This window comes from Centruroides vittatus, unplaced genomic scaffold (assembly GCF_030686945.1).
Source record: "Centruroides vittatus isolate TY-2023 unplaced genomic scaffold, ASM3068694v2 contig_484, whole genome shotgun sequence".
Lineage (NCBI taxonomy): Eukaryota > Metazoa > Arthropoda > Arachnida > Scorpiones > Buthidae > Centruroides > Centruroides vittatus.
The window spans coordinates 2,240,594-2,252,794 of NW_027122274.1; the positions used below are offsets into that span (position 1 = coordinate 2,240,594).

General features: G+C 31.3%; 1 protein-coding gene across 2 annotated transcripts in view; it reads right to left on the minus strand.

Moving 5' to 3' along the window:
• Tfb1 (transcription factor B1) overlaps window positions 1–8,322 on the minus strand; it is a 106,251-nt gene extending 97,929 nt beyond the window's left edge. For both annotated transcript variants that reach the window (XM_067273653.1, XM_067273652.1), the window contains exons 1-2: window positions 8,266–8,322; window positions 3,629–4,036 (exon numbers count right to left, since the gene is read on the minus strand). The gene's annotated coding sequence lies outside the window, so the exon portion shown is untranslated. The remainder of the gene's footprint in view (window positions 1–3,628; window positions 4,037–8,265) is intronic.
• Window positions 8,323–12,201: the final 3,879 nt, after the last annotated feature.

Sequence of the window (12,201 nt, forward strand, 5' to 3'; positions counted from 1 at the left end):
TGTATAATTTCTATGTACCCATCAATAAAATTATCATTAATTGAAAGTAGTTTGGAAGAAAATAATATAGATAATTTCTTCATAAATATGATTAAATATTCTTTTGATGATAATTACTGTTTTGTTGGTAATAAGTTTTATGAAATAACCAGCAATCACCTTAAGCATCATTTTGTCTATAAAAGAAGTTTTATAGGCAAAATGATGCTATTAGTATGGAAACAATCACTTTACGCAACATTGCTAATGTTAAATCATGTAACTTTCAACCTTCAAATTCAAAACATGTGAACATAAGGTATTACTATATATAATTGTTATTTTTTTTAAATATTTAAGTTTAGCTCTACACTCAATTTTATGCCACTTTCAGAGGCAAATGGTGGCACTAAATTTAAGATTCATAGTATTGACACACTATATATCTATATGCAATAAGCCTATATCTTAATATTGATAGTAAACGTCCTTTGAAAAAGAAAAAATGAAAATGATTGCATACATGTCAAGATTCAACATACTGTATATTCTGGCATATAAGACGACTTTTTAACCCAGGAAAATCTCAAAAGTCAGGGATCATCTTATACGCCGGGTGTCATCTTATAGGGCGAGTATATCCCAAACTCTATATTTTAACTGTAAAAGTCAGGGGTCGTCTTATACGCCGGAAAATACAGCATCTTCAACTTAGAAAAAACAAATGTACAGTAGAGCATCGATTATCCAACCCCCGATTAACCATCAAATCGGTTAACCGACCGCATTCTAGTTGGCAAATTCAAATGTCTGCTAGTGATGTGGCACTACAATATTTGGCTATATCTTGGCTACTTTAATATTATTTTTGTTAAATTTTTGCATGTTTTAGCTGGCAACACTGGCTTGACCATGAAAGGAAGGCCGGTATTTAAACCATGCTTAATTTTTTATTTTATCTTTATTTTGTGGAAAATAAAGAAATCATTTTTAACAATACAATAGCAACGATTATTATTTTTAAAAATTTTTGTTAGGCTTAACATCGATGAAAATTCAACGCAAAGTAGGTTAATAGCGATATACTAATATACTAATTACATAGAATATACTAATATACTAATAATATATTTTTTCATACTTTTCGGTTATCCGTTTTTTCAGTTATCCGACCAACCCCAGTCCCCTATTGGGCCGGATAATCGATGCTCTACTGTGTGTACTGTATATTGTCTGATAACAAAACATTTTGGATTCAAAGTTTTAGGTTATAAATTTACTTTTGTATTTTATTTACACATAATATTTTAATAATTTACATACATTTTTCTAAAAATTTATTTATTCAAGTTTCATATTGTTTTCATATAATTTTAATATTTTATTCTGACTGTGGCCCACCTAGAGTTTGCTCTGGCTCCCCAAAAGTTGATTTTTTGGCCTATGACTCCCTTGAAATATTCTATGGCCAGTATACTAACAAACTATAATATAAACCAGCATTTCTCAACTGGCCACATGGCTCTTGCTGAGAAACACTGATTTATACTATAGTTTGCTTAGCTTAATTGATCCATACTAGTTATTAAATCTGACCCATAGAAGTTATCTTCATTCAAGTATAAGTAAATTATCAACATTAACATCAAAATGATAAAAATTTAAAAAGTTTAAAAATATTAATTAAGTAAAAACTATAAAATAAAATCAGTTTATTTGTGAAGTTTACATGATATGGTAGCCCCTCATTATAATACATATGTTTGGAGATGAACCAATGAGCATTATATCAGGTGGTGCAATATAATAAATGTATCTATCCACATGTTTTGTCTATTTTCAGTCTCCATGCCAATTTGCTTTTGTGCAGATTGTTTTCATATGGTAGTTCAAAATATAAAATATTGTAATATTTCTTTGTTAGTAGAAATTCAATAAAAACCAATTTTTTTTTTTTTAATTATTGGCTAAAATGCTTTTATAATTGGGAGAAAAAAAAAAAAAGAATAATATACTGAGGTGCATACAATGAGAGGCTAACTATAATATATTTATTATTATGTTAATATTAATGTAACTTTAACATATACAGTCAGACCTGTTTATATGCTGTGGACAGGGACCGCATAAAAAAAAAAAATTGCACAAAACTTCACGAGTGGCTGTAAAAAATAGTTTTCGCAACACAATTAAAAAAATATTTTTTTATGCAGTCAATAGGGACCGCATAAAAAAAGTCTCACATAGAAAATAACTCATTTTAAAATCGTAGTCTTAGTCTCTAAGGAAATTACCTTCCTCTTTGCTTTGTTTTTGCCCTTATTCATTTTCAGGGATTGTCTAAACCAGTGGTCCCCAACCCTATGCCCGCGGGCACCATGGCGCCCGCCAATCGTTTTGTGTGTGCCCGCCACTGTGCGACCACGATAAAAATAAAAATATTTCGGTTTTCGATAAACTGCTATGTAAAAGTTTTTTCACTTTGAAGGATTAACCATTCAAAAGTAGAAATGGCGTCCAACACAGATGAAAGCACAAAGCGAAATGCGACCGATCTCTTTTTCCCCTCCGCCAAATCTGCACCAATTCAATTTCCCATACCTGAAATGAAGTAAATCGGTCCGTTCTGAATACCATAAAATCAAAGTAGGGAAACGTGTAGGGCCCGTAACTTGGAGTGACCTAGAAATTTCAGCAGTCGTTAAGTAAAAAAAAAAAAAAAAAAAAAAAAAGGTCAACAGCGATCCGTGTGTCAGAAGTAATCTCCGCCACGATATCTCTCGCACCATCTAGAAATATTCCTGGGTGACACCACGATATCCGCACCAGGTGTCACCCATGCTAATGTCACATTATATAAGATTTGTTTAGAAGCAACTTATTTAAATGGGGCCCCAATTTAAATTTTGTCTAGGGCCCGCTAGAGGCTTAATCCGGCGCTGTTAACTATGTCCAAATATAAATTCACCTTGAAAAAATAAATGGTGCCCGTCGTCCAGCCGGTATTCTAGAATGTGCTCTTAGGTACAAAAAGGTTGGGGACCCCTGGTCTAAACATAAAATAAAAATCCTAAAATTTTATATCTAAATAGAAAAAATAATACAGTACATTTATGCTTTGAAATGAATCTTATCTTAATGGTCCAAGAATGTGAAAGCACTTTGAAGGTTTAATTAACGTAATTAAAACACATGTAGAATTTATTGACAACAGATGTCAGCACTTGACTGCATCGTCTTGTCTATTGTCTGTTTTACATATTTTTGTCCAGGTGGTGTTTTGTTGACTTAAAAAATAAATTATTTCATTTTTCGCATATTCATGCAATAATATTACTATAATAAGTTCATTTATACTATAATAAGTTTATTTAGCTATAATAAGTCAACGTGAGACATGACAAAACACATGAGACTAGTCGCCAACTATACCGCAAAAATAAAAAATCGCACAAAAAAAGACCGCATAAAAACAGGTTTGACTGTATAAGAGAAATATTAGGAGTATAAACATAAAATATTTTCAGAAATAATTAAACTCTAGTTAAAAAAAAATAGTCTAAAAATTAATAATAATTTCATCATTCATTAAATATCAAATATAATATCACCTAACAAAAATAAGTTAAAAATAATTATCTAATATTACCATATGATATGTATCTTGATCAATGGATTACTTTGACAAATTTCTTTTCTAATACAGTTGCACAATTTCCTAGAAAGTTTTTCATAAATTCAACCAAAATGTTATTCTAGTAGCCATAGTCTTCAATAAGTTTTTTCCATTTGTTGATTTTTTCTTACTTTTCAATTTCATAAATAACTTACAAATTTCAATAAGTCATAAGTCAAAACTATAATTCATATATCATGTTGCAATACAGTAAACAAACTAATTGCATAACTATTTGTTATACTGTTACTATAATATTTTCCAAATTCTGATTTAAAAGTAAGTATTATTATCTAAAACTTGTTCAAAAATTATAAATTTATTTCCATTAAACATCTTCAACTTTTCATGTGTCCTTCAAATTCAATTTGCAATAAAAACCTGCAAAGACAAAACAGATAAATCAATACTCTTAGAATGTCTACATATCAAAAAAATAAATTATAATCTGAATTATACACTAAACAACTCAAAATAAACTTCTGAGTATTTTTAAGGCTAAACTTTAATTAAATCAGGTGCTAAAACTGTAATAAGATGATGTTAAAGTATAGTCTTGTTTTTCAGGGGGTTTGCATAAAACAAAATTCTATGTAAATTTGTACTCCACAAAAATGGAGCACAAATTTTGCATTTTGATTTTATTTACTTACTTTTATTCAAAGTTTTGTGCATTAAAAATCTGCACTATAGTAGTTGTATTTTATGTGATAACAAATTATAAACATATAGTTTATATAACACCATTCAGAAATGTTTACTAACAGTATAATATAATTAAATTTGAATTTAAACACTCATATACAAACAAAAAATATATTCATACTACTAGTACCTTTTATCATCATTCATCAAACATAATATACATCCATTTATTAAATAGATATACATTATCATTAAACAATTTAAAATCATTTAATTTTATTAATGACTTGAACAAAAATGGATAAACAATAATGAACATTCAGTTTGCTTACAGGCTATTCCAATAAAAACAAAAAAATTCAAGTCATATAGCAATTACATGAAAATATTGTCAACTATTTAGTTATTTTATTTATAACTATTATGTTATATATTTAACTATTTTCGTTTTCAAATTACAGCATTAAAAATACAGTATATGCTAAGTTTCATAATAAAATTTTAGTTAGGCTATTTTGCAACGAATATATTTTTAATCAAATCTAAATATATAAAAAATTATTGATAACTGCTTTAAAAGAAAGAGAACATTATGCAAGGAAACAAAATTTATTCATTCACAGCTATAATTAACATTGAATGTTCATAACAATAATACAATATATCTTATGGTTCAATGTTTTGTAGAAAACAATCATTTCATATCTTTTGTACATTAAAATCTTGCAAGAGCTTTTCACATTAAATACTCTTTTTTTTCTTTAATATATCTCAAATCATATTTATCTTGTATAAAAAACTTAAGATTAAAGATGATTGCAGTTTATTAACAATTTACATAAAAAATGCTATGCATGTGAAAAGCATGTCTGAAAATCTTGTCTTGTTAATTTTAGCATGTTCATCTACTTAAAATATCTACATACAATGTATAGAGATTAATTATTCTATATTTAATTATTACATATTAACATTGATTAATAGCTATTAATCAATGTTAATATGTAACAATTAAATATAAAATAATTAATATAGTTTCTCTTTTTATGTCCACAACATGAAAAGAATATAATACTTTCTTACCTAAACAAGTTCACAGATTACAATACAGCGCTGATCACTATACTGCACACTCGGTTATAGCGCGGGCGATGTTCGCGATGCGATAAGCTCAAACACATTTATACAGGTCCGTGTGGCGTTAGCGAGTAGCGCATTTTATTGTTACTGCGTATTGAGTAATTGTGTATGTATTGAGTTTCTGCCTAATACATGTAGGAACTCAAAGCATACACAATTATTGTATGCATGATGAGTAAAAGAAAAGCTTGACATTATAGCTAAAGTAAAGAGGTGAACGATGTTACACCACACCGCTCGGTATAACGCAGTTCACCTTATAACGCGGGTGTTGTTTCCCATCCAACATGCGCGTTATATCGGGGGGTCCACTGTATTTCTTCATCATTGTCTGGATTATATGAGATAATCTCATGGTATTTACTAAATCTGATAAATTTAGAATATCTTTATTTCATTCTAAATTCAGATTGTTTATTTTAGAAGAATATGATAGCATATTCATTTGAAAAAGAAGCATGAAATGCATGTTGAGAACAAAACTGCACAAGAACATTTAATGGAGGAGTTGGAATTAGTCTTTCAAAGAAAGATGTGTTTTGTTTTAAGGGAACTTAAACATTGAGTTTAAAGATCAGATAAAACCCTAATTCCTGAAAGAGGCATTGCAAGGGTGCCTGTTGATCTACAATTACCTATCCAGAGATCTACCAAATTATCAAGCTATAACTATATACTCTTCAACGACTGCGTAGATTTGCACTATAGACTCTAGTATACCTTTTAAACACAGCCGTTTATTGCTAATATTCGAACGTTTTCGGTTATTTTTAATAACCTTTTTCAAGAACGACGTGTTACAATTTCGAAAGCTTCGAATGTAACTGTTCTTGAGAAAGGTTATTAAAAATAACCGAAAACGTTCGAATATTAGCAATAAACGGCTGTGTTTAAAAGGTATACTAGAGTCTATATCAAGCTATAATAAGGCTAAGTTAATAATTAGATAAGAAATAATTTGTCTAGACATAGGCAGTTAATCTGTCATATCATGATAATTTTAATAATTATAATAAATCAAAAATCAGATTTGTGGAGTGGTTGTTTATATGTAATTAATTAATTGTAATATCATCATTGAAGCATTATGAAGAAAAAAGGGGGTTCAGTTTTATTGGGCTGTAATTTGAAAAAATTGTAGACCTATAAATTTCCACTGTTGTCCACCTGTCTGTCCTTCCTTAATCTTGAGAACAGTGTTAGATAGATAAAGCCAAGACCAGGTATGGAAAGCTTGGGGGCAGGAGGTCCCAATTAACTATACACAAATTTCCAGTTTGCACTGGAAGTCACGTTATTTCAATTCAGAAATTCCCTCTTGTACACTGTAGTCTGATATGAGGCTTGCTCATAAACTGCTTGTTGGAGAGTGCATCAACAAGCAACACTGCACCAAAATTACAATTCTCATGTTCAGTCAAGGAAGGCAAGACAGACTGGATTGATGCACTTGTAAAATGATTGCACTTCTCCATGTCAAAACAGGTTGCTTTCTTGCCTGTGAGTTTCAAAGATCTCTAACAACACAAAGAAGAAACACTATCGCAAAGAGGGAATTTTAAAAAGTATTTTCCATGAAATTTTTGACAAAGCCTCATATATAGAAAACCAAGTCTATTTTATAATAATAATAATAATAATCAAATGATAGAGTCAGATTAACAATTGGTAAAGTATCTGCACAGTAACCAGAATTTGCAGGACTCAAACCTGTAAGTTCTGCTTACAGATTCTGATGGTGATTCTAACATTCTCTGTGGTCCTAGTCCCCAAACATTTTGATCAAATCTTGTATATTCATCTCTTCTACATAAGATAAAAATATGTTAAATATTTATATTAAACATGTTAAAGCAATTAAATTTTTCTTCTGTATGTCAGAATTCTAACTCAAAAAATATTTGCACTTTTTCCTTTTTTAAAAATACTCATTTGTTTTGAATTTAAATATTTTTTCCATCTACTGTTCTAGAAATTACAACAGTTATTGGATGAAGTTAATTCAAAAAGGTCAGTCAAAAATGTTCCCAATTAATTAAGACTTACAAGATTTGGTTTCCATAACAATCAGTAATAGAAAATATAGAAAAAAATAAAAAATATATTGATCATGATACCAAGATTCAAGGACTGTTATGATTACGAATGGGATGTTCTGAATTCCCTATGTTAGAAAGTTAAAAACATATATTAATTTATCAATATGGAGTCTACAACAAAGAGAATCAGTTTCTTTTACTCTTTCCAGTCTACGAACATTAAGATGGCTTTATTTTCTTAAGCCATTATGGGTTCAGCCAGGCTAATAACGAATTGACCAGGTAGCAAAGGACAGGGCCAACATATCGGAATAAACCACTCCCTCCAAAATATTTCTGGGGTTTTTAAACCGCACAGATTTGATCCTAGTTCCACCCGAACGGTAGGCCGACACCTTAACTACCTCAGCCATCCAGTCAGAGCGAATTAGTTTGGAGAATGACTTTGTTAAAATGGCAATATGCGCAATACTCTATGTAGAATTATCAATGTAAATCATTAATATATTCTGTGTGTTTTGGACATGTCTAGATGTATGTCTCTATTGTAAATCAAATTAACAGCGTAATGTTGGTGTATGATTTATAAAGCATTACTTTTTGTTATTTTATTTTACAATAAAAATTGTATTTCAACAAAATTTAGCTTTATATTTTCGAATTCAAATAATTTTAAAGTTAGCAGCATTTCAATTTAAAGAATTTTCCTCAGAAATACAATAGTGTCGAACAGAAAATCGTAAATTTGTTACAATGAACCGCAAATTTACAGAAGAAAAAACTTACTTTGTCTAAAACAACAAAACTACTTCCATATGAAAAAAGATTCTGTAGTGTTGCCAGATCAAAATGTTTCCGAGTGAAATATCTAGCAGAAAATTTTTTAAATAATTCGTAAATTATTTAATATAAAAATTATTTCTTAATTTTTTTTTACTTTTCAAAATTATTCTATTTAATAGTATTATAAATACTTCACTTTCCTTTTCAGTCCGTTCGTCTTATTGTATATTTTCCGATTGGCGGCCCCTTGATGGCCGGATGGCCAAGCGGTCAAGGTGGCAACCTACTGCTCCGGGGACCCGAGATCGAATCCGGCCGGGTAGGAAAATTCCCAAGAATTTTTCGGAGGTGGTCCGACTAAATATGTCGTCCCCCGTCCCTCACCACCTAGCCGAACCCATAATTGGCTTGCTAAAAGATGTCCTCTTAGTGCCCACAGGACGGAAACATTTTTTTAAAAAATTGGCGACCTCTTATAGAGCTGGATAAGCAAACCAATGACGGTGATTGATCAAATGAAACTAGCTATGTCATTGGCTTGATTATGCAGCTCTATTAAAGCCGTTTTGACAAACAACGCTCCCAATATTTTATCGCTATGATGGAACTAAGTTCAAATATGATCCGTATCTTTCGCTTGTTCGAACAATTAAAATAAACGTAGCAACTATGCTACGCTATTTCATATAAAACTTGTCTTTTTCGTCCATGTGCAGTAACGCTTCTGGTGACATAGTATGTAACCACGAACGAAAATACCTGAAAATAAATATGAAGAAAGAAAAATTTTATTTAACGGCATAACAAAGTTAAATCTACAGAGACTTCCTTTTCTACTAAACGGGAAATGACGTCACTATATTTTAATTCCTTGTTCTGCAGCAAGCTTTAAACGTCAGGCATAATGATAGTAATAATAACGCTAATGATGCGGTAAAATAATAAAATAATTTTGTTACACGTAAAAAATTAAAAAAAACTGAAATTACAAGATCGAAATCACATCCAATAGTTCCAGCGCATAGCACCTGGCAGTGGCGTGACCGTACCAGTGAAAGTACATTTGACGGGAACGATGTTTTCACTGACGGTAAATTTTGTTTTCCAATGGATGACGAACATTTAATTGAAATCGTGCATCAACACCCTATTCTATTTGATTTATCTCATCCGAAATACATAGACATTGAGCACAAAATGAATATTTTCTCTGTTTTGTTTAATAAAATACGAAATGCATGCTGGGACCTTCGAAAATATTCAAAAAATGTAGATTTGTCATCTCAATTTTTTATAAAGAGTATGAAACTCCCGTTCTGTTGATATTTTTTGTCCATGCTTGATGTACCCACTTGCGGCGCTTTCTTGATTGCATTTCTTTTTCTTCTTCATCCAAAGATATAGCTATCATAGCCAATTCATCCTAAGAAAAGTCCATGACGACTCACCGACAGCACGGTCGCGTCACTGTTGTGTGTAAATACTCATCACTGTGCCGTGCTCGACGTCACTGTCACCAAACGGTCACTGTGCCGGCACGTCATTGTTGTGAGTAAATGGACCGTTAAGCACCAAAATTCTACCCAATTATACCAGTTTATTTAGTTTTCATAGAAGTTAAATGTTTACAAGTTGAACAGAGTCTTTAACAAAGTTCACATATTCAGAAAATAGTTCAGTCTTAGAGACCTTAATTTAAATGATCTTTTCTCTAAGATGGATGGCAATCCGTGCCTTTTAGTATATTTGGAACTAATTATTAGCTATAGTGCTAAAATATATATAGCTATAGTTATAAAATATTCTTACAAATTAACATTTTTATCAGTTAAATCTTTTTCCGTTCGGAAAGTACAAAAGGAAAAGACATTCCAAGGATTTTTATACGTAGTAAAGCAGAAATTTCTGTTGTATTGAATATGGAAGACGGATGGGCCCGAGCTATAGCGCATTAGGCAGTACCCTAAGGCGCTGAAAACTCTTGAACCGCTGCATCGAAGAAAGCAAATTGTTCAGTTTTTTCTGTTTATTCATCAATTTTTCTTAACTGTAGACAACCTGACTGATAAGACGGCCGGATGGCCGAGCGGTGAAGGTGGCAGCCTACCGCTCTGGGGGACCCGGGATCGAATCCGAACGGGTCGAAAATCCCCAGGAATTTTTCGGGGGGTGGTCCGTTCGGATATGTCGGGCCCCGTCCCTCACCACCCGGTCGCCCCATTGTGGGCCTGGCCGAACCCATAATGGGCCTTCTAAAAGAGGCCCTCTTAGTGCCCACAGGGAGGAAAGAGTTAAAAAAAAAAAAAACCTGACTGATAATATGACTGATGCCTATTGATACCAATGGATTTGATATAATGTATTTGAATTTGGAAAGCAAACATATAATATATATGTGGTCAATGTCTGCTACAAATAAAGACTTTTGTTTCATTTTAAATAAATGAAACTGTCAAGAATTATAGAGAATAGCTAGATAGTCTATAAATTAGCCGAAAATGTTTGTCCTGTGATTAAAGTTATTCTGGAAAAGTAGGAATAATGTTTTTTTTTTATTATTTTTTGTCAAATCGCAGGTTATTAAAAAAAGGAATTTTTGAGTTGGTTACTTTTGGACTACTTTTTTGAAACTATTTGGCTACAAAAACACCTGTATATGCCCGCTGCCATACTCGAGACAAAAAATTGGCACTTAAGGAATTTGAGTTTGACACCCCTAAGTTACACTACATATCTGTTTACCAATAATTTTACTACTTTGTGTCAAAGAGATAACTACAGTTAGCATAAATAACGCCGTAAGATTCATAAAAATCCATTTGGGACTTATTAGAATTGGAGTATTCACGAAAATCTCTTTTTTACGTCAACTATTGATATTAATGGTTAATTCATATAATTGTTTACCGGTAACAAAACTATTGGTCTTAATTATATTGTCTGCATATGTCGCAACAAAACAGTTCTGCATTCAGATGCTTAAATCATTAACGTAAACATTAACGAACATGGGACCGGGAATGGAGCTTCTACAGATGTTTCTGTCTACAATAAATTAGTAGGTACGGCTGTCCATAAATTATATAACGCAGATATGGGTGGTGGGTATACAAGTAATCGTTACAAGAGGTGAAGTGTTAATGAAAACATTACATAATGCTAGGATCTCCCGGATAAAAGAATGACTCATTTTTGTTTCTGAATATAAAGTGATGAGACGTTTGATATCCCGTGCTGTGTATTATTTCTTACTTGTTAGTACAATTAAGAGGGTCGATCGAAGATATACGTTACGTAATTTTGGAGGTAGGTATGTGCGATGACGTTAAAGAACGTTACAAGAGGTGCGATAGTTGTTAAAAAGTATAAAAATAGCGTTACGTAATTTATGGACGATTCCTATATTTGAAAGTGTTTTCAACTATTGTAAAATATATCCACGTACAGTACTGTACATCAGAGTTTGTAAGATTGGTAATTATAATGCAGTAATTTCTATGATAAATGCTTTTTTTATAAGCATTTATCATAAAAATTACTGACGTTCGTCCTAACAGTTTGGCTTTAGAAAATTTCAACCCTCCATGTAAATGCTTGAATACCACACATAGTTGACTGTAAATCAAGATAAAAGAAGAATTGTTGAAAACACTTCAAACAAATTTGACTTTATAGCTTATATAGAAATAACAACATTTAAGCTTATACTAGTTGTCAAACAGGCTGTTTATAACCCAGGTCTTTGTATTAAAATTTCTATTTTTTCATTGACCTAAATTTGAAAACAGGGGTCTGAAATAAGGTATCAAGTGATAGTTAACAAAAATACGAAATCATCACCCAGCAATATCACATTCATTATTTAATTAACCATATTAAACCGCAAGCCATATTAAATTTTTACAGTTTAGTTCCCCAAAACTTACCCAAATCAGGCAT